We start from the raw sequence: 20083 nt of genomic DNA, 5'->3' as shown, positions 1-20083 counted from the left end.
TATTATGTAACATTGCAATGTAGAATTTGATCAGTCTTGAAAATGTTGTTTATGATTTGACTTGGACCACTTTCCTAATTGTAGGCACGACTAATAAGAAATCGTTTTCACTCACTGCACCGATTCCAGACAAGAAAGCGTTGAACTTTACTACAGAACCTAACACCATTATTATGAAAGACAGTGCCTGTAGCACCTGCACCAGCTCCATGTCGTTGTGCCTGAAGCGCGTGATCTGAAAGAATTTTCATTTTGCTTCAGTATCAATTTTGTTCGCTCGATCCAATCTGCATTGGCCTAAATAAAAAAAAAAAAAAAAAGGAGAAAATAATTTTTTTAGACATTAGTGACTATAAATAAAAGCGTGGAGCGCTAAACTATATTGACGTAATCTTTGTGGGCGCTCCACGCTTTTATTTGGAGCAGGGAGTAGGGAGCGCTGGCGTACGGAGTGGGGATCGCTGAACGCGTTGACGTACTACCGAGCGTCGCGCGACGAGGTGTGACCGTTAATAAATATTAAAATTTGTTTGTTTACTAGACGCACAGTCTTTTTTTTAATTGGTTATTTTATATTGCATTGTCATCCAGTCCTGGGCTATGTTTAAAGTTTCAAATTCGATTACAAGATTCGACGCATACAACAACGACAACGACAACTCGGCAAGCTAATATAAGCGTGGTAATAAAAATAATAAAGTTATTTGCTATATACAAATACAATTTCAATTATTATTTGTATTGACAAATAATAAATTAAATTGTACTTTTTTATAGGCAGCTAGGCCCTCCGGACTCCAGACAAAAAACGCGCACCTGTTCATTCTATATACAAAATACAAGAAATAAGAGAAGACGAAAAACTATTTATTTGATTTCCACCTCAATCCAAATAATAATAAATTTTTTATTTGCAAATAAGAGATAATAAATAGATCACTTTTGGAATTATTTAAATTACTTTTATTTAAATAACAAGTTTAGTTATTATTTGCAATTAAAATGACACGTTTATTTATTATTTAATTATTTACAATTTAAAATAAAAATTGCCCAACACTGCCTACTAGCAATGATTTATAAGCTGGCTATCGACAATGTTACTTCTGCAACCCACGTAAAAAGAGTGCCGTTCGTTGACGTTGAAATAAAATTGATTTAAAAATAAAATTCAATGATGTTTTGTCAAACAGAATAAATACGAAAATTTAATTGATTAAAGTTCATTGGTTGATTAAAGAAATTGGTTTTTACTTCACCTTGAATACCGAAATTACTTTCTCGCCAACCCAATATATTCTTTACTAATCATTTTAGCCCTTAGCACTCGAGTGGTGACTTCTAAGGCGCCACTAAAAATTGCTGTACCATTATTTAAAATATTGTTTACATGATTAGGTATGTTGGTATCTCTAATAAATTATTAAACATTTAAGTATTGCATATAGAAAAAAAATTTTATAAAATAAAATTAAACCGACTTCGAAAAACGCACTAAAAAGTATAAAATAGTTTCCATTTAATTTATGTGAACACACACGAACTTAAATACAATACAATCATTTCGGAGGCGGTGCAAAAATTAAAAATTTTCCAAATGACAGATGTTGCTGATTATGATTTCATTGGAATATGGTGGACTTGGACATCAGTAGGTGGGAAGAGAAGATGGAAGCATGTAGAGAAGAATTTAAGGATTTTCGTAATTTCCAGTGTCGAAAATTTTCAATTTTGCGCCGCCTCCGAAAAGATTGTATTGTATTTAAGTTCGTATTCACATAAATTAAATGGAATTCATTTTATACTTTTTAGTGCGTTTTTTCGAAGTCGGTTTAATCTTTTTTTTATAAAATTTTTTTTATTTCCAGTTTTTATCAAGGGACCAATCGGGAGATATACCCTACACTAATTGGTCCATCCATCTCGGCGTTATCGGTGAACGTACATAGAAAAAAAGGCACATGCAGATCGAATTGAGTAGCCTCCTCCTTTTTCGAAGTCGGTTAAAAATATTCTTGATCAGAATAAGTATTTAATTTTCCAGTTAAAATAGCTCCGAGTGCAAGGAGTTACTGTAGTGAAAATAATACGTCGATACCCTTCGAAACTTTCCACGGTTTTACATTCCGCCTGTTCATTTTTCTCATAAATGGATAAAATTGAAAAGCACGACGAGGACAAACATTAACGCATCTTATACACACTAACACGTTAATTGAAGTTTATACCTGGGCAGTGACTAAAGTAGTGCAAAGGCAATTGACGAGGGTACTTTGTATTCGACGAACATTCACATTGACGTACGGCCAGAGTCCGAGGATCGTCATCAGACGTACGCTCAGTTTATATTGTGTGTCCAGTGTAGCCATCGCGAGCAATGGTTGTAACGCGACTCGTCGACTTCCTGTTTCGTAGTTTAAGGTTCCGCGTTTTCATCTTTTTTTTCTCCCCCTCGGAAATACTTTCCTGTAAAATGCGAAAAAAGCAATTCAAGGAAGCGAGATAATTACGACCGACGTATTCCACGATTACAAAGTTAATTATTCATGCACAACGGGCGAAAGCGTAAGGTCGATATACACACTACACAACCACCTAAATAATATATGCATCACTATCATGGAAAATTATACGGTTCTACAAAAGGGGACATCTTTTTGAGAATTCGCGTTAGGCGACTGTGTTTCCTATTTTTTCCTTACATTTTCTCCGCCCTACGCCGCCGGGACTTTCACACACCTCGAAAATCTTCAGTCTTCCGTAGAACGCCGAATGTGAAACAAGTAGAACCGACTCCTCGTGGACGGACGAACATAATACACTCAGTAAAATAAGTCTCCGTACACCCTTTGAAACAGAATAACTTTTTTGTAATTATACCAAATGACCTGATGTTTTGTAAGCAATTGGAAGCATTGGTTTACTGAGTGATGGGCAAAACCTATTTTCTAAAAATTACAATTTACAAGGTTGCATGCAAAAATAAAAAAGGCACTTTTTGAAACTTTTTCATTCGGGCCCTTAACAAAAATTTAAAATATATTTTTTGTAGATCTATAGTAGTTACCTGCTGAAAATTTCGTCGAAATCGATTGACATACACGCGAGCTACAAGCGGTTAAAAATGGTGGAAATACGACTTTTGATCAGTTTCTGCTTAAAATCCACAGAATCGTGCATCTTTCCATGCGTGTCGTTTTTTCCTGCGTCAACGGATTTCGACGAAACTTTCAGCATGTGCATAACTAACATAGATCTACAAAACACATATGTATTTTAAATTTTCACACACATTAGGGACCCAAATAAAAAAGTTTTAAAAAATGCTTTTTTATTTTCGTATGTAACCTGGTCAATTGTAATTTTTTGGAAAATCTTCTTTGCATATCATTTCGTAAACCAATGCTTTTAATTGATTATAAAAAATCATCGTGGTCTTAAACATCATTGAAGATTGTCTGTCATGAACAATTCGCTTGGACGAACCTGCATTTGGATCCACGATGCGATTGGTCATTTTAAACGGCGTGTGGAGATTCGATCCTTTCGTTGAAGATTTAAGAATTTTCATTGAGTTCATTTCACTGAAACATCGAAGAAGGTATGTTGATAAGGTAGGCTCAATCTCCATCGATTTATCAGCCTTATTAAAACAGTAATATTTAAGTTTCCTTGGTGAGGGGTTCCACGAAGAATCATGGCGATAATGAATGTCTCCATTTTTGCTTTCGTATGAATTCGATTTTCTGGTGAAACCTTCCTTTCATTCGGTTTTGTAATTCACGTCGGAGCGAGATACTCGATGGGAACGGGTCTAATGAAGTACATTTCGCGGCTTCGACAGTCCCTTTGTACCCCTTTTGAAGCATTAACATGGAACCGGATATGCTTCTGCGGATTACGTGTACATTTTTACATTATGCTTGCGCAAAAATCAAACTGGAATGAAACCAACAAAAGAAACTGAATTATGGGTGATTGTACTCTTGAACAAGTTAATTCGATGCAAAAGTTGGCTACAGTAAAATTGTGGAAACATTGTCTACCAAATCTTAAAGATCACAGGATTGCCGCTACGGAAAGCTGAAATTTCGAATTTGTTTATAATGTATACGAGAGCCGGATCGATGTTACCCGCAGGGGCCACCTTGCCCGGAATTACTATTATAACTTATTTATGCTAATACGGTGTATCGCGTGAAAAATTATCCGGCGTACAATTTTTTAAATAACGTTTAATCTTCGCACTCGCCGTGCCGCGCTTGTGTCATGATGATGTATCGAATGATCTTACCCCTTCATTTGCCAGTGCACACAACCGATGCAGTCTGCGCTGAAATTATAGTGTCTGTCGTTCACGTCGCGGTAATGCGCCACGCCGACGTTACTTCGCGATGTTTAATGTTGAAAAGGGTTGAAGCACACCGAGGAGCCGGGTAATTACTAATTTCGCAGTAATTCATTACACTGCGCTGAGAAGTGGGGAGCGACGGTCAACGAATTCCCATTAGAGGAGGTCTTCTGCCTTTTTTTTTTTAATTTTAAAGACGTGCGGAAAAAGCACGTTTACGTACACCCCAGAGGGGGGTAGTGAGGGACTCGGGGAACCCAGGTGTTCGGTATGGGTCCCATGGAAATCACCGACACAGATTTCTCCGACACGGTTTTCGCCGACAATATTTCCCCGACTCCAGATTTGTCCGACAATAGCTTTGGCCGACAACGAATTTGATCGACAACGATTTTGACCGACAACGAATTCGATCCACAACAACTTAATACGACCACAGTATGCATTATCATACAGTATTATCATACAATATTATCATACTGGGTTTCAAGTCGTTGTGAATCAAATTCGTTGTCGGTCAAAATCGTTGTCGATTAAATTCGTTGTCGGCCAAACCTATTGTCGGACAAATCTGGAGTCGGAGAAATGTTGTCGGCGAAAACCGTGTCGGAGAAATCTGTATCGGTGATTTCCATGGGACCCGTTCGGTGTCCCAAATACAGTACATCCTCAGGCGCAACAATTTCTACAGGGTGTCCCAAAATTCGTCAACTTCCCGAAAGGGGGTGGTTCCTGAGACCATTTCAAGCGACATTTTCCTTTGCAAAAATGTTATCCGCGGCTCTGTTTAGGAGTTATTAACGAAAAACGCGGACCAATCAGAGCGCGACCTAGATGCGAGTTGCCACAGTCGGCCAATAAACAGCTGGCGTGCCTCGCGTCTAGGTCGCGCTCTGATTGGTCCGTGTTTCTCGTTAATAACTCCTAGCCAAAGCCGCGGATAACATTTTTGCAAAGGAAAATGTCGTTTGAAATGGTCTCAGGAACCACCCCTTTTCGGGAAGTTCACGAATTTAGAGACACCCTGTACACGATAGATGCGACCAAGAATATCCGCCCCCCCCCCCAACTTAGTACAGGGTAAACAACGGTGCTAAGCGAGAAATTGTTGTATAGTACATACTAATGCTATTCCATACCTGAGAATGATACATCAAGTATCATAAAACCCCAATTTAAACACCCTAATACATACCTTAATTTCTTTGTAGCGCGATCGACCGCCCGAGGGGAGACCCCCGCGTGGTCCTATTTACACGCGGTTTCCTTCTCTACGTTCGGCTCGGCCTGTGGAGATGAAAAATAGCTACCCTGTACGATAGCTCCCCCCGAGGCTGTCGCGTCTATAGAGGATTTACTGTATCCACTAAAAAAACCGCACGTCTAGGACTGAGAGCCCTTTTCTCTCTCACTAATGCCATTCAGGACCAGCGTTACCATAATCCAGAGTTGGGCATTAATCGATTAAAATTTTAATGATGATTGATTGATCAATGTATACGATTAAAAAAAGAAATCGTCGAAAAATCGGCGATTGATTCAATCGATTGACGAAGTTAATCGTCAATCGTTGATTAAATGAAAAAATCGTCAAAAAATCGGCGATTGATTCAATCGATTGATTTAATCGTCGATCGTTGATTAGAAAAAGGGATCGTCGAAAAAAAACCTAAAAACACGTAAACAGAATTTGTATTATGGACCAATACACCTAAACTCAGTTTACATTTTTTTCAGTATTCATACAGTTCTGATTACGTATTTCATTTCGAAATTTCAGCAGTTAATCATTAATCAATTATTCGATTGACGATTAATAATCGTTAATCGCAATTAACGATTAATAAGTATTTAATCGTTAACCACAGTTAACGACTAAACGAGGAGATTAATTGTTAATTGCGATTAACGATTGAAGTAGAAATTTAGTCGTCTATCGTTGATTAAATTTTTGCCCAACTCTGCCATAATCTAGTCTCGCCAGGCCCCTTACCCTTCCGCCGCTCGCCCAATTGCGCAGCGAAGCCCGCCATTGCTTCCCCCACTCTTCCCACTAACGCTGACGCGTGAGCTAAGTCAGCTTGCTCTACGTGGTACGCGTCAGCGTTAGTGGGAAGAGTGGGGGAAGCAAAGGCGGGCTTCGCTGCGCAGCTGGACAAGGGGCGGAAGGGTAAGGGGCCTGGCAAGACTAGAATATGGTAACCCTGGTCCTGACCAGGGTCCTGACCCCACTGTTTGTATTTCTCCTGATTGCCACTTTTTCCAGGGCTCAGTCGACTCCTGTTCTTTTCCTTATCCGCTCCTGTTCTGAGGAGGGTTCCTCTGCTTTTTTTTTGTCAAGGTTGATGGAAAAATTTGCACACACCCCTGTTGAGGCTCAGGGGATCGGATGGTCGGGATCCCCCACTACCCACTAAAAAACCATCACCCAGACTTGGAGACCTCGGAGAACATTTCCGCAAAGGAGAAAGTTATTTCATTCGACCTCAAGAATCGCCACGCACAAGTTGGGTTGACCCGAACGGAAGTATAACATTTTTGGGACAGCTTGTACACATTTCTATGTTTTTATCCTGAATCTCCATTTAAATGCCGCACCGGTGGCGTCGGATTAAACTGTGTCACGCGAAGCTGCACTCGCTATCGTTGACTTCCCCGTTCGCCTAATTTCGTTGAGTGTTTAGGACAATCAATGTTTCCGTTTGCAGAAAATGAGGAGTGTTAGCGCAGCTGAATGGGATCCTTGGAGCTCCCACGATTCTGGTTCTTGCAGTTAATGCCGTAGTTTCATGCTGCCTGGGTGTAAGCTGTGACATTTGGAAAATGAACCCGACGTTCCGGCCGGCATTGCAGCAGCCGCCCGGCTTCATTTAAAGTCTGAGAATGCTGCCGGACGTTACTGGACGCTGCAGCATTCTCAGATCCTTGGTAATGTCAACTGCAATATTACCCGGAAGGTCGACACAATTTTCTGGAAGGAGACAGGGTTTAGGCTCTCGCTGTTCCACTCCGCGAACAGCCAAACCCATGTCGATTTTTCTATTCTTGGAAATTAACCCATAGCGCTCGGAAGCACCACTAAAAATTACTGCACCATTATCCAAAATATTCTTTACATTATTAAATAGGTCGGTATCTAATCATTAGACTGCGGAAGATTTTTAAGAAGGGGGAACCAAATAAGATGTTATTTTCAGCGGTAGCAGTCCCTTTGTGGATCTGAAATAAATCAAAATTTCACGAAATTCGCATAATTCCTATTTGCATAATACCCTAAGTCCCCGATAGGAAATACGGCAAAGGCCGGTCCCCAATCTTCGTCTTATGTATATCGGAACAGAGCATATTTTAGTTTTACTTTTATCATAAAATGTTATTTCTCGGGAAAAATTGCGCCGGATACACGTGTCATTGAAATGACAGCGTTTCGAGTCACAGCGGTGGGCAGTGTATAAGTCCACGTGTAAATACAAGCTATACGAACTTCCGGCGAAATTATTTTTCTCCTGGACCGTGGTTCATAATGTTTAAACGGAGGAGACAGCAGCGTTTGATAGCGGCATTGGAAATTCATAGGTATTTCAATATTAATGCACTCTGACATGATGCGCGGGAAGTGTAACGCGAAAAATGTTAGAGGGTGGTCGCGATGACCTAGACAGGATAATAATACACTGGAACCCCTTGGGATGAGAGGATAGGAAGTAGTATGAGGGTTGTTCGCACCGCCAACATTGTCCTGAATCCCTGAACACCACACTGATGTTACGTTCGCGACGACACACCGATTTACGGACCGATCGCGTCACGAAATATTATTGTGTCCTTTCTTTCGGGTCAAACCACTTAAGGAATTTACCCGGGATCGGGACTTAGGTAATGGACAATGTACTGGATTAAAACTTAAAAGTTGTTTATTAAAAAAAATATATTTTAAAAAACTTTTTAAAAACCACGCTTATATGAAAATACACTAAAAGGGAGAAAATAATTTTATTAGAGATTAGTGACTATATAAATAAAAGCGTAGAGTGCTAAATTATATTGACGTAATCTTCGTGGGCGCTCCACGCTTTTATTTGGAGCAGGGAGTAGGGAGCGCTGGCGTGCGGAGTGGGGATCGCTGAACGCGTTGACGTACTACCGAGCGTCGCGCGACCAGGTGTTAGTTAATAAATATTAAAATTTTCTTTCTCCTAGACGTACAGTCTTTCTTTAAATTTGTTTTTTAATACTGCATTGTCATCCAATTCTGAGCTATGTTTAAACTTTCAAATCTCTAACTCATCGGGAAGTGAATTTAAAATTCGATTACAAGATTTTACGCATACAACGACAACAACAACATCGACAACTCGGCAAGCTAATATGAGCGTGGCAAAAAGGGCGTCGTACTAAATCGTGTTGACGGTTCGGAATTCGGATTTGACGTGAACTTGGGTACTATGTTTTCTTGGTTACATTTCGATTGGTTGTGTTTGCGTTTGTGGGGATGAGTGTCTGTATTCCTGATTGGCGTAGACAGATGGCTGTGGGTATGGTCTGCATGGAACATTGAAATTAGAAAGTTTATTATTTTCTTTTTTTTTTTTTGGTGTTGTAAATTTTTGGGTTTACGCCGTTTCGGGCGTACGGGTGGCCAACTGTCCTGCAATTTTTGGGAAATTGTTTTATGACGGTTGGCCAAGGACCCGGTCAAATCCGAGCCTTTTTCCGACTTCTCGGGTTGCCAGGTCTGTTACGCACATGACACTGACTCTAAACAGTGGAATTCGATCAATTTGCCAAGCTCATTATTCGACGATAACTAATGATAAAGTCTGAAGCGCAACCATAACCGGCTGGAAGTCCCGGCTTGTCCGTGGACGACAGACGAGGGCCATTTGCGGGAAACCGAGCGTGAAGGCTGCTCGGCAATCAACGAGCAAGTCCAAGAGAGCATGATCAACTTGGTAATCGTGAGAAATCGCGCAGCCCGTTCCTGCGAAACGGCTGGAAAAACGAAAGGGGTGAGAAACTGCCTAGATCTATATCTCGCAGAGTGCACGGCTGTGTGTGTGTGTAGCTCCCAGCCGCTAGCTGGTGAAGTGTGACGCCACTCTCTTATCTGAACTCTGTAGCGTAATGTCTCTATCCGGCGTTTTTGAACCGCGCCATACCAAAGGGACATTATCGCTCCGAGCACGAAGTTACATGCTCGCGTGCGATCATCAGCTGAAATCCGTGAAAACCGTGTAACGCCGAGCGGCGTCGTCGGTTTCCTCCAGTTAATGACACGGTCGAGAAAATCCTGACGGTGGTTTTCTGCCCCCCTTCCCCCCGGCTAATCCTCCTCCGTTTCATTCTCCACACCTTTCGTCAGATATCAAAGTCGTCGATATTTTTTTGTAGAACACCCTGTATATTTTCTTCGATATTCTAGTAGAGCATGAAAAGACGAGTCCAACGAGTACCATGACCGTACCATTACGATCATTCGAACTCGAGATATTCCTGTCTAACGGCTGAGCACCTAACAGAGATATCTCGAGAACGAATGATCGTAATGGTATGGTCATGGTACTCGTTGGACTCGTCTCTTCATGCTCTACAAGACTATCGATGAAAATTCATAAAATTTCTTACGATAAAATATTAACGACCTAATGAAGCTAATTAGGTGATGCTCGGAGACTTTAGAGACGTTCCGCATAAAATAAGATACAAATACGCTTTCGGAAAATATGAATTCCCCTGTCGACGCCTCGATCGAGGCCAAAGGAGTACTTTCCGCGCCCGGGAACAGCTTGCAGAAGTTCGTTTCTATTCAGCAGTTGGAACGCAGTTGCGCTTTGAATCGAAGAAAACCAGCGATCGTTTCCTTGTCAATGGAAAGGGTATTCCTATGCTTGGAGGTTCCGTTTGCAGCAGTCGATGCACGAAATTGTTTTCGAACAGTAATGCAACCAGTAATGGCCGGGTTTCAATGTGAGCCGACGTTCCGAATGAAACGTGTTTAAAGCGAGTCGACAGAGCGAGATGTACTTGATTCCCCATGGGGTAGCCTAAGATCATGTATTTCATCGATTTGCGCTCTTGTTATATAAATGTATAAACGTAAATGTTAGTAAAATAATAAGAATGATTGCTGTAAAGATTGCTGCGACACGCGTGTTTAAAAATAATGCGATGACACCTGTTGCCGAGCATGTTCTATCTACCATGACGTGCGATGTGCCTTTATACGTGCGATGGGAGAAACAGCTGTTACCACTGAAACCATTTTCTTACGTTCCTTCCACCCCGAAATCGCCGCCATCGAGTAAATTTCAATTAGCCGGCGCACTCTTCGGATGCTCCATCAGCGAAACTTTGTTCGGAACTCGCACTTCCAAGCACTGCTTAAGGAAAAATCATGATCGCGAGTATGTCAGCGGCGGGAACGAGAGCTTTTAGTCTAATGGAATTTATAAACGAGCCGCGGGGTAACGCGAAATTATGAAGTTGCCCGCGCCGCGTTGATTAAACATTACGTTTGCCTAAGTGTAATACATGTTAACGCTCCGCTACGAAAAATCGCGGTGCGCTTATTAAAGAACACGGACCTTCGTTTGGTACTTTCAAAATGGTTGGCGAATGGAAAAATATCGTAAAACTGTACGGAAATACTTGGAGAGAGGTTCATGCATTTTTTTCCAATTTTTGTAGACGACTTTTACAGTAAGGAGCGAAACTGAACCAACAACCACAAGTTTTGTATAAATCATTATTTATTGCTAGGAATATAGAAGAATAACAAGAAATCAACATTATAATTCTTTTTATCATAGTTAGAAGTAACTTCAGCAATTTTTTTCAATAATTAATGTCTCCTCGTTTAGCAATGACAACAAAAATAGATTGAATCGGTTTTGCACCACGACCAATACTTGGCAATATTTAATATATTATTTATTTTTAATATTTCGTCCACAACCCTTGTGCTTGTAAAACTGTACTAATTCGCTTTGGCATACTTTCTACTAATTTTTTGCAATAATCCGGAGATATTTGTTCCCACTGTTCTTGAATTCTATCATACAAATCTGTGATTGAAGTTGGTTGGGAGTCATATGAATCCCCCGAAGTCGTATTTTTAGTAAACCCCATAGATCCTCTATGGGGTTGAGGTCGGGGTTCTGTGCAGACCAATACAGAACAGAAAATTTTTTAGTACTGAGCCAATTTTTTACACTTTTATCAGTGTGCTTAGGGTCTCGGTCATGCATGAAAATTACATTTTTTTCTTCAAAAGGCATATTTTCAACAGCATCTATGAGATGATCTTGTAAAATATCCTTGTACATGTACTGATTCATGATGCCATTAATCCGGTGCAATGATCCAACACCAAATGCTGTTAGGCACGTCCAGAACATTAGGGATCCGCCTCCATGCTTTAATGTTTGTTTCACATGTGGTTTAAGCCTTTCATTTTTACGAATCCAGCACCAAGACATGCCATCTGAACAAATTCTGTTAATTTTGGTCTCGTCTGATCAAATAACCTGTTCCCAGTTAATAGTTGTCCGGTTTTGATATTTTGTAGCAAATTTCAAACGACGTTTAATATTTTTTTCGATAACATTGGCTTCTTTATTTTCTTAATGCTTCTAAACTCAGCTCCTTTGAGGGTTCTCCGTGCTGTCCACTGACTTATTTGTATATTCGTATCTTCTTTTAATAATTTTGCAGCCATAATGGAACTTGAAGCTTCACCAGATGTGACAAACCGTATAATCCTTCGTTCATACTGCGGTGATAATATTTTTGGTCTCCCTCCAACATTTAATAATATACTTTTACAGTATTTTTTTCTTATTCTCTGCACTGTAGATTGACTAACACTGCAAGTTTTCGCCGTCTTACCCGTTGACAAGCCGTCATTCAATAGAGAAATGACTTTTTTTACACAATTGACTTCATATTTACTCTTACTTCACTTGCGTGCTTTTCCGTTCGACTGATTGCGAAGAACTGAGTGTTAAGACGTAGACTAATAGTTTGTAAACATACCAAAGTGCTAGATGTAAACATACTACTAGAACATGCCACGTAAACATTTCTTGTAGGGACCGGTGCAAAACCGAGTCAATCTATTTTTGTTGTCATTGCTAAACGAGGAGACATTAATTATTGAAACAAATTTCTTAAGTTACTTCTAATCTAACTATGATAAAAATAATTATAATGTTGATTTTGTGTTATTCTTCTATATTCCTAGCAATAAATAATGATTTATATTATCCTTACTGTAAGTAAGTGGAATGTGATAAAATCTCATTTTTAATGGAAAAAGGAACGTCCACTTCGGACGTTACGCTTGATCATTTTTATTATGGTTGAAGTAGAGCAGCTTGGAGACAAGTCCGGATATATTGTTGCACAAATTTTTCAGTCGAAGCTGATTCTCGCGGTCTCTCGAGCCAACTCGAGCTCGCACGAGCACGCCACTCGTCAGTCCCCACGGACACTTAAGTCGCACGCATCTTCCGCCGCGTTTTTTTTTCTCCGCCCCGCACAGAGACACGACGAGATAGAAACAGCGGAGCTCATTTACCCGCGGTGAGCCACTTCCACCCCGAAAACGAAGAGACGCGGTGGCGAGAAAGTGGTGCATGCGAAACCATCGTCGAAACTTGTTACTCGCGAAAGTGCTTTCGTGACTATCTCCAGGCTGTACAGCCGCGGCACGCTCTTACAAGTGGCTGGAGAACACGCGAGTGGTTTTCGAGCTATGTGGATCGCGAACAATATCACCGGGTGATCATATTCAATGCTTCTGCATTGCGAGCCATTTTTCAATTCTGTTCAATTAGACGAAGACAGGAGATTCCCGAAGTGATTTCAAGTAACTTTCTCTTTTATGGAAATGTTCTACGAGGCTTCGTTCAGGAATTATCAACGAAAAACGGACGGACGGAGGCGGAGTCTGTCGGCGGTAGTCTCCGATTGGTCCGTGTTTTTCTTTAATAACTTCGTAACGAAGCCTCGGAAAGCATTTCCGTAAACGAAAAAGTTGCGTGAAATCACCTCAAGAATCATCTCTCGCTAAATAGAAATTTCTGATCGTGAACGTTGTCTATGAATGATCAAGTGGCTCGTCAGGTATTTCATAGTTGAAGACAGCCTCATTCTCGAGCATAATGCCAAGGACCAATTTCCAGTCGACTCGGCACCTGATCCACCCTCTCGCCGTGATTCTCCCCAAGCAGCAACGGTGTACTCCGTGAATCCCTTCAACCCCCATCGTTCCGGGTCCACCGTTACTTCTTCCGCGTCATTCCCGTTCATGGGGCGTAATAATCATCACAATTTCGTTTTACTGTCCGTGAACCGTCGCCTGTAATGCCACAGGGAAGCTCTACAATGCAACGAGGGCATGCAAGAAAAGAACTGCTCGAGGATCGATGATGTAAATTAACCCTGAGCAAAAGACGTACCGAAGAAAGTTCTCGAGTTTCGACCGCTTTCTTCCTCTTATAATACTTCGGACCTCGCCGTCTCGTGATCAGTAAATGAAGAATTAATATGTTAACAGTCTTGTGACCCAATTAGGGGGTAGAGCTGAGATTCCACGCCATTGAATTCGGCCGGAAATGATAGATAATTCATCGGAACGTTCGATACGAGCTCCCCCATTGGTCTGGGTTCCGGTTCAATGGAATCCGACCGCCATTAAACTTAACCCTAAACCCTCGGTGAACCGTAAATCCCGCTATATCCCGAATAATAGGTAACGTTAAGTGCCGGGGAACATAACTTTGACCAGGAGACCCCGCGGCCCGGTTACGAGTATCTCGTATCTCGTACGAATGAAAAGTAGTCCGGAGTAACTTCGTGGCGCGGCGATGCGCTTAAAACTGGAACGAACAATGCGATACCCGCGGGTTTATACGCCTTACGGCCCGCCTCTGTATGTATCGCGTTACAAGCCACGCCGTAAGAAGCAGCCTTAAACGCGTCGCTGTAAAGTTAAACCGCTCCGTCCTGCCACCCCCCACCCTGTAGATTTTCGTGATTGCGAAGATTAAAAAGTAGAAGACGCCGCGATAACGGGATTACCTTTCCCCAACACATCCAACCCCTCCCCCCCTATCCTTGTCCTCTAATTTCCGTTTTCTCGCGAAACCCCACGAACTCTGCTCAGAACAACATCCGCTCGGATAACGCGTTCTGCGTTGAGCTAAATCGACATTTTATGAATTCTATTTGCCACCGAAAAATTACCTCTTTTCTTATTGATACTCTGGAGAATCTATTTAATATTATGTGTCCATTTTTGTTGCAAATGAATAGTATTTGTCTGTATTTAGAGTATATCTCTTGTACTAAGATGTAATATTTATAATTTAGTGAAATAACAATGCTCAATAAACTAAAGAGAATCTTCAAAGTTTTCAATCTTTGGTAAAGGATATCTTTCGAGTCCCCCATAGGCCCTCATTGTATCAAAGTGCATTATTATCAGCGTTCTTTTCTCTATGAAATCGTGCAAGAATCACATCCCGTTCGGTCCCGGTACACAAGTTATTATTGTTTAAAGAGTATGTGTCGCCTGAATTGCGGCCGAACCTCTGGCATTTTGATGATGTAGTCGAACAATTAATATTGAAAGATGTTGACGAAGAAAGTGATGACAATAGTGATTTGTCAATATAATATAATATAATGTCAATTGTTATTGTTGTTTATACAATAAAAATTATATTTTTGTTTTTTATAATTACTATTATGTTTTTCGCACAGTTTTGAATAAAATATTTTTAATTATATTTATAAAATCAATTACTTCAAAAATGATTGATTATTGTGTTTATTTAAAACCTGAACCTGATTTATCAGACACTCCCGATAATCTGAGAAAAAAATGTTTTAAACAAAACTTAATCAACATTCAGCAGTCTAGAAATTTCAATCGAAAAAATTAAAGAAGAAATTTTTAATGCGTAAATAATTAAAGTCACCTTGAATTTTTAAATGTCATTATGTATTTCTGACTTCATAATATTGTAGCTGATATCAAAACGAATCCAATGACCTAAATTACTATACCTTTAAACTTTCAAATAGTGCTAAAATATTAATGAACAGCTAGATCGAGCGCGTGGACCAGTGTGCCCCGCCGAGAAGGCTTCACCGTGCACTGTGGAGGTAAATCAATCTGCAGCTGATCAGCAATGCGAAGTGGACAATAATGTTATTTGTAAATTGATCGGGGGTAAGTGCCGGACGAGAAAGCAAAACGAGTAGAGGAGTGTCGACGAACGAGAGAGGGCTTCGTATATTACCAGACGAAATACCTGGTTTATGAGGTCGTTAAGTTAAAAGGAGTCGACGTCTATCAGATGTTGCTCCGCGTCGCAACACTTTCCGGTTTGGCAGGTGTGCCGGATTAACTCGTTTACTTAGGACCTAATAGCGCTACCTTCTTATTAAGCATGTAACTTCGTTAAAAAGGAGCTGCTCCCCTCGGCGGCCTTTAACCCGATTTTTCCGTCGATGGGGCACGGCCGCCGCTCTTCCAATTTTATACAACCCGCCGATCTCTTTCTCTCTCGCGTCAGCTTCTGGCTGCATGATCATAATCTTCAGAAAGAAATTTGACCCTCGGGACGAGGACCTGGTGCCAACTTCTGGCTGCACGATCAAGATTCAAATTTGGGCCTAGCAGACTAAGATTAGTCCAGCGGCCCCACCCACAATTTTTATTGATATTATGTGGAAAGCAATGGTTTTAGGTTGAAAGATAACCCCCTAAAATTTTAAGTCGCTAACCCTTCGTATAAGGATGATATGAGGGTAAATACCCTTAACTGTATTATTTTTTTTCTCGGTTGTTAATTAAGATATTCGGATAAAAAGAAAACGAAAATACTCGAATTTACCTCCTTCATATCATACATTTTTTTCACCATCGTGATCAAATTATTAAGGGTAGAAAAAAATCATTTAATTTTTTAGGGGTGGGAATTGCAAGCAACACTTCGAGTGACCACTTCCAAAAAATTCAAGAACAATGTTCTGTTGCTTATCTAACGTATAAAAAAGTTTCAAGATGGTCGGATTGGTGGAACATAGTTTAATATTGAAAAACAAATAAAATTACGTCATTATAATGGTATAATGTACAGTGCAGTGTGTTTCTCTTATCAGGATGTTAAGTCCCTTCTTGATCAATTATTTCTTTTTAAACGCGACGCATAACATTACATATAAGTAGTACATAGTTTTATATGCGGTTATATTATACATATACACGGTGTCTCAAACCACCCCTACCACCCATTTATAATCTAGAAAATAGGTTATTTTCAAAAATTCAAAGTGTTTCTTTTATAAATCAGATGCGCTGTATCAAATGGTGATATTTTTAGCTTCCGGTTGCGGCCGGAAATAGGTGATTGAGACCGGAAGTTACTTTTTCAAATAGAATCCGTATCCGTAATAAAAAATATCATGTTCCATTTTAAAAAATGTAACTTCCGGTCTCAATCACCTATTTCCGGCCGAAACCGGAAGTTGGAAATATCACCATTTGATACAGCGCATCTGATTTATAAAAGAAACACTTTGAATTTTTGAAAATAACCTATTTTCTAGATTATAAATGGGTGGTAGGGGTGGTCTGAGACGACCTGTATATGTATAATTATAACCGCATATAAAACTATGTACTACTTACATGTAATGTTATGCGTCGTGTTTAAAAAGAAATAATTCATCAAGAAACTAACCTAAAACCATTGTTTTCCACATAATATCAATAAAAATTGTAGGTGGAGCCGCTGGACCAATCTTAGTCTGCTAGGCCCTTTGTTGTGGGGTACACTTTTATCCTCCATTTTAGTCGGGGAAACGTCTCACGGTAAATTAAGGGCACACTTGAGAAAATATACATTCGAGAAAGAAATTTGATCTTTGTACGACCTCTGCTCGCCCGCCACGGGATTTTCGCTTCTCCGCGGACTGTTCGAATAACTTTTCTCATTAGACCGTTGACAGGCTCTCGAAAGGAGACCTGTACGTTTCAATCCAGTTATACATTATCTTTTCGTCGATTAATCTTCCGGGGTTCCTTCCGGCTCGTTTCCTTCATCGACAGTTACTGCCAGCTCGCGGGAAACATTTCATGCTCTCTGTCCCCAGAGAACTTTTAATTGAAATGTCATGCTTACTGCTGATTCGCTAACAATCGGGACATCGATTCGATCCGTCGCGCCGCGTCGACGCTTAAATAACTCGTTACGCGGGCTTGCGTCACTTTAAAAAGCAATTTCGATTCTTTGTCGAAAGGGGTACTGCTTGATGAATTTCATTTGACGCGAAATCTGCCAGCGACTGATTTCAGGATGAAGCGCGATCATTCCAAGGCTTGCATTTCTGCTTGTTCTCAGACTTCTCTCAAAAGTTGATAGCCGACTTACAGCAATTTATATTTATGCTACAACTCTGTACATTTAAGAACCTACTGAATAGGGAGATGTGATAGAACTAGAGGGATGTGCGGGTACCCGAACTTTATCAACTTTCGGGATCCCGAGCCGAACCCGAAATTTCTAATTAGAACTACGAGGGTTGTCCGTAAAATAAGGTTCCCAACGAGCTACAGTCGCGAGGAACGCTGTTATACGCGGGATCCGGCGACACTGGCGTGTAGCTTGGTTCCCCCTCTTCCAGTCCCCGCCATGGAAAGATGTCTGCGACGTTCAGTCTTGGTCATGGACCATCGACAACAAAAGTAGACGAGAGTATAGCGAAGAAAATATAATTTTAGAATTTCATTGCTATAGTTTAGACACGTCCGAAAATTCATTCCGATATAGCGAATTTGTAGACCGTGTCGTTGTGTATACATATAGCCGGTTTTATAACCAAAAAGTTGTCATCAACTTTCAAATGTTTAGAATGCATTCCATGTTTGAAATCCCAGCAAGGGGATAATCCAATTTATAAATGAATACAATTACAAACCCGGGGGGGGGGTCTGGCCTATCCTGCAGAAGATTTAGTAACAATTTGTAGGCGGGCAGAGAAAATAGTAAGATTTTATACATTAAAAGATAAGTTGCCTCCAGTGGCGCATATTTGCAATGAAATTATAAGAAAAATAGATACACAACATTCATTTCTTACTTTACTAAACCATTGTAATGATCAGCATGTATTGTACGATCATAGGATACACCTGATCAAGTGTGTCATTAATAATTACGTTAAAGTCAGGTACAATTATATCTGTAAGCAAAAAAACAATGTTGCTAATAGCAAAAGAAATTATTTTAATAAATTAATATTATTTTTTGGCCATTAAGTACATCGTGTTGTTATTGATTCTTTACATATTTCTTATAAAATCACTGATAATTTTTCACAACATTTATATATCCTTTATGATAAGACGTACGTAAATAGAAATAACATTATTACGCATGTCACAATTGACTTAGTGTGGATTTATAGTGGAGCTGCGAGCATCGATGTTAGCGGCGCGGCTCGGTGAAAACAAATCAACATGCGTGACAACATTTCGACACATACTAATGAAAAAGTACATATGTATTTTCATTGTTTTTCTTTTTTTTCACCACACGCATAATGCGCATAGACTGCATAGAGAACCGTTCCGTTTCATTCAATGCGCGCATCAGCAGCGCGTCAGAGCGCACAGAATTCCCCAGATTCCCACCACTTCTCTCGCATCACCCGTGTATCAGCTACAAGAACTCAGAGGTGATGCGTTTGATGCGTAGTCGATGCATTAGCGGTAGATCTAAAAAAAAGCAGATGCAGATAAAGCACATTGTGGAACAAAGCACAATTTGTGAAGAAAGCAATGAAGTATTGACATTGTTGCTTGACAAGGAAAGTGCTGTGAGGGCTACTCAAGGTATAAAATATATACAATGAATATATTTTTTACATAACATGTAATTATAAATAAATTAATTCCAAATCAAAATTTACAAAAATATCTTCGCTGTCACTGATATCGGTAGTATCACACAAATCACTACAAATGTTTTTATTTAACAAAAATAACGTTAATGCAGATAGCGTTTTGTCACCCATAAAAGCAGCCGTTTTCTATTCGTATCAAATGCATGCAAAAGCGTTCCGTTTCCAAGCGCGCATCTTGCGCATTCATGCGCATTAATGAAACGGAACGATGTCAATGTGCGCATCGCATTAAATGCGATCTATGCGTCTGATGCGTGCAACGGAACGCACCCTATGATTCAGGCATGAAGAAGATGGTATACCGTATACGGCATGCAAAAATGCATTGATCTCAACGGTGATTATGTCGAAAAATAGGGGAAAGTCTGAGCTTTCCAAAAATGTATTATTCAATGCCAATAAACATGCTTTTCATTGTGAAAAATCATTCGGAACCTTATTTCACGGACAACCCTCGTATTAGAACCTACTGGCATAAACAGTTCTCTGAATCTCGATCGACAATTGTTTAAACTACAATTAATGTTTTCGGCGCACTGGTTCGATCAATTGGAAAAATAAGCAAGTTTGCAAAAAATTACATGAAATTTAATTCGACGTTTCGGTCTCAATTTGGACCATTTTCAAGAATAGCAAATGAAAAATGTCGTTGATTAATTCTTACGGACGCAACTTACGGACCACACAGTTTCCTAACCATGAAAAATGTCGTTGATTAATTCTTACAGACGCAACTTACGGAAATTCGACAAA

General features: G+C 40.1%; 1 protein-coding gene across 2 annotated transcripts in view; it reads left to right on the top strand.

Moving 5' to 3' along the window:
• Alpha-man-ia (alpha-Mannosidase class I a) overlaps positions 1-20083 on the top strand; it is a 679808-nt gene that overhangs the window by 644254 nt on the left and 15471 nt on the right. The gene's annotated exons all lie outside the window — the stretch shown is intronic.

This window comes from Lasioglossum baleicum, chromosome 10, assembly GCF_051020765.1.
Source record: "Lasioglossum baleicum chromosome 10, iyLasBale1, whole genome shotgun sequence".
NCBI lineage: Eukaryota > Metazoa > Arthropoda > Insecta > Hymenoptera > Halictidae > Lasioglossum > Lasioglossum baleicum.
Note: the sequence above shows the minus strand (reverse complement) of the source record. Positions and strands in the feature narration are given on the sequence as shown.